A 4,594-nucleotide genomic window follows, 5' to 3' on the forward strand; every position below is an offset into this window, starting at 1 on the left:
GTCAATTCTGGATGTAACTATAGATTGCCTTTTAAGAATAAATGCAACGTTTGTAAGATGTATCATATAGAGGGCAAGTACCTCGCAATGTTATCAACTATTGTAATTCGTTTGTAATCAATATGGACAACGTCCGGATGATTAGTTTCGGATCCTTTCAGTTGGTATCAGAGCGTTGGTCTTAGCGAACCAGGCTTTGCATTAGTGTGTCTAACTAATAGTTGTTAGGATACATTAAGTGAGTCTGGACTTTGACCGTGTCTGCCTGTCAAAAGTTTTGCTTATCAATCCTAGTCGGAAATCATCTGCTTATCATCCTTAGGGAACTGCCTGCTTATCATTCTTAAGTCTAGACACGTCTTACTGCATTTAGTGCATCGATAGTGTATAGACAAAATTCATATCTTAGCGTATCTGTTACTATAGACATTGCCTGACGTATTTCAAAGATTCTCCGTAATTCATGGGATTTTGATATTATATATACATATGTAAATTATGTATTGAAGAGTACCAAACCCAACTCCTATAATCTATTCCAAACCAAAAATTCATTTCTCCGACTATACAAGATGGATTCTTCATCCAGTTCGAATTCCTCCGACTTCGATAGCTACGCCGATATGGATTTCCATTCGAACTCCGAGAACAGCGTCACCGGAATGGATCAACCAATTTCCCATCATCTATTTTGGATGAATTGGGGATGGGTTCGTAATATACTAAATCTCTGGAGACAAGAAGAAGGTGATCCATTCCATTAACCAAATTGTCCTCTTAACGATGAACCTGAAGCACTTACCGGCGAACCTATTCGAAACACCATTTTCTCGCTCATTTCTAGAGTATCTCGTCATGATTACATACTATCCCATATTTCGAATCTTGTTCATTTGCTCGTTCCAACTGTCAATCATCCCGGTATAATAGAAGAAGTCAACGAGCTTCGCGCTCGGGTAGTGGCTTTAGAAAATACGATGCGAAGGTTACAAACACCAGCAGCAGCACCAGCAGCATAATCTGTATCACTATCAACAACGCCGACAGTACTTTTGTCACCCCCAAAATCTCAACATCACAAACTGTATCTCGGATATCAACACCAGCAGCAGCACCAGACGCAATACACACTTTGCGTACGCAAAACAATACTTAGACGCATACGCAAGGTCGCAGGATAGACCTTGCGACCACACTAAACCATACGCAAAGTCGAAAATTAAATCTTGCGCCCATATCAGACTACTAATTTTACAGATACGCAGGGTCGCAAGATAGATCTTGCGACCACATTAAACCATACGCAAGGTCGCAAGTTCAATCTTGCGCCTATGTCAGACTACTATACATATACGCAAGGTCGCAAGATAGACCTTGCGACCACATTAAAACATACGCAAGGTCGCAAGTTAAATCTTGCCAAAATGACAGACTACTAATTGTACAGATACGCAAGGTCGCAAGATAGACCTTGCGACCACATTAAAACATACGCAAGGTCGCAAGTTTAATCTTGCGCCAATGACAGACTACTAATTATACAAAAAGTTACACAACTTAACAACTAAGTGTAATACAAAATAATTAGTATTTAAACAGTAATAATAATCATACAACCTGTGCAGCCTTTTTAGCATTCTTTGTCACATCTTTTTCCTCTGGTGGTGGCGGTAGTGTATCAAAACGTGCACGGAAGAACGTCCTTGCCATTCTGTTCCTGAAATGTCCCGTTCTTATTGATTAAAAACGTTCCATATTAATTGATTTCGTTGCGAGGTTTTGACCTCTATATGAGACGTTTTTCAAAGACTGCATTCATTTTTAAAACAAACCATAACCTTTATTTCATAAATAAAGGTTTAAAAAGCTTTACGTAGATTATCAAATAATGATAATCTAAAATATCCTGTTTACACACGACCATTACATAATGGTTTACAATACAAATATGTTACATCGAAATCAGTTTCTTGAATGCAGTTTTTACACAATATCATACAAACATGGACTCCAAATCTTGTCCTTATTTTAGTATGCAACAGCGGAAGCTCTTAATATTCACCTGAGAATAAACATGCTTTAAACGTCAACAAAAATGTTGGTGAGTTATAGGTTTAACCTATATATATCAAATCGTAACAATAGACCACAAGATTTCATATTTCAATACACATCCCATACATAGAGATAAAAATCATTCATATGGTGAACACCTGGTAACCGACAATAACAAGATGCATATATAAGAATATCCCCATCATTCCGGGACACCCTTCGGATATGATATAAATTTTGAAGTACTAAAGCATCCGGTACTTTGGATGGGGTTTGTTAGGCCCAATAGATCTATCTTTAGGATTCGCGTCAATTAGGGTGTCTGTTCCCTAATTCTTAGATTACCAGACTTAATAAAAAGGGGCATATTCGATTTCGATAATTCAACCATAGAATGTAGTTTCACGTACTTGTGTCTATTTTGTAAATCATTTATAAAACCTGCATGTATTCTCATCCCAAAAATATTAGATTTTAAAAGTGGGACTATAACTCACTTACACAGATTTTTACTTCGTCGGGAAGTAAGACTTGGCCACTGTTGATTCACGAACCTATAACAATATATACATATATATTAAAGTATGTTCAAAATATATTTACAACACTTTTAATATATTTTGATGTTTTAAGTTTATTAAGTCAGCTGTCCTCGTTAATAACCTATAACTAGTTGTCCACAGTTAGATGTACAGAAATAAATCGATAAATATTATCTTGAATCAATCCACGACCCAGTGTATACGTATCTCAGTATTGATCACAACTCAAACTATATATATTTTGGAATCAACCTCAACCCTGTATAGCTAACTCCAACATTCACATATAGAGTGTATATGGTTGTTCCGAAATATATATAGATGTGTCGACATGATAGGTCGAAACATTGTATACGTGTCTATGGTATCTCAAGATTACATAATATACAATACAAGTTGATTAAGTTATGGTTGGAATAGATTTGTTACCAATTTTCACGTAGCTAAAATGAGAAAAATTATCCAATCTTGTTTTACCCATAACTTCTTCATTTTAAATCCGTTTTGAGTGAATCAAATTGCTATGGTTTCATATTGAACTCTATTTTATGAATCTAAACAGAAAAGTATAGGTTTATAGTCGGAAAAATAAGTTACAAGTCGTTTTTTTAAAGGTAGTCATTTTAGTCGAAAGAACGACGTCTAGATGACCATTTTAGAAAACATACTTCCACTTTGAGTTTAATCATAATTTTTGGATATAGTTTCATGTTCATAATAAAAATCATTTTCTCAGAATAACAACTTTTAAATCAAAGTTTATCATAGTTTTTAATTAACTAACCCAAAACAGCCCGCGGTGTTACTACGACGGCGTAAATCCGGTTTTACGGTGTTTTTTCGTGTTTCCAGGTTTTAAATCATTAAGTTAGAATATCATATAGATATAGAACATGTGTTTAGTTGATTTTAAAAGTCAAGTTAGAAGGATTAACTTTTGTTTGCGAACAAGTTTAGAATTAACTAAACTATGTTCTAGTGATTACAAGTTTAAACCTTCGAATAAGATAGCTTTATATGTATGAATCGAATGATGTTATGAACATCATTACTACCTTAATCTCCTTGGATAAACCTACTGGAAAATAGAAAAATGGATCTAGCTTCAATGGATCCTTGGATGGCTCGAAGTTCTTGAAGCAGAATCATGACACGAAAACAAGTTCAAGTAAGATCATCACTTGAAATAAGATTGTTATAGTTATAGAAATTGAACCAAAGTTTGAATATGATTATTACCTTGTATTAGAATGATAACCTACTGTAAGAAACAAAGATTTCTTGAGGTTGGATGATCACCTTACAAGATTGGAAGTGAGCTAGCAAACTTGAAAGTATTCTTGATTTTATGAAACTAGAACTTTTGGAATTTATGAAGAACACTTAGAACTTGAAGATAGAACTTGAGAGAGATCAATTAGATGAAGAAAATTGAAGAATGAAAGTGTTTGTAGGTGTTTTTGGTCGTTGGTGTATGGATTAGATATAAAGGATATGTAATTTTGTTTTCATGTAAATAAGTCATGAATGATTACTCATATTTTTGTAATTTTATGAGATATTTCATGCTAGTTGCCAAATGATGGTTCCCACATGTGTTAGGTGACTCAAATGGGCTGCTAAGAGCTGATCATTGGAGTGTATATACCAATAGTACATACATCTAAAAGCTGTGTATTGTACGAGTACGAATACGGGTGCATACGAGTAGAATTGTTGATGAAACTGAACGAGGATGTAATTGTAAGCATTTTTGTTAAGTAGAAGTATTTTGATAAGTGTATTGAAGTCTTTCAAAAGTGTATAAATACATATTAAAACACTACATGTATATACATTTTAACTGAGTTGTTAAGTCATCGTTAGTCGTTACATGTAAGTGTTGTTTTGAAACCTTTAGGTTAACGATCTTGTTAAATGTTGTTAACCCAATGTTTATAATATCAAATGAGATTTTAAATTATTATATTATCATGATATTATCATGTATGAATATC

The sequence above is a fragment of the Rutidosis leptorrhynchoides genome, chromosome 11 (genome assembly GCF_046630445.1).
Source record: "Rutidosis leptorrhynchoides isolate AG116_Rl617_1_P2 chromosome 11, CSIRO_AGI_Rlap_v1, whole genome shotgun sequence".
In the NCBI taxonomy this organism is placed as follows: Eukaryota; Viridiplantae; Streptophyta; class Magnoliopsida; order Asterales; family Asteraceae; genus Rutidosis; species Rutidosis leptorrhynchoides.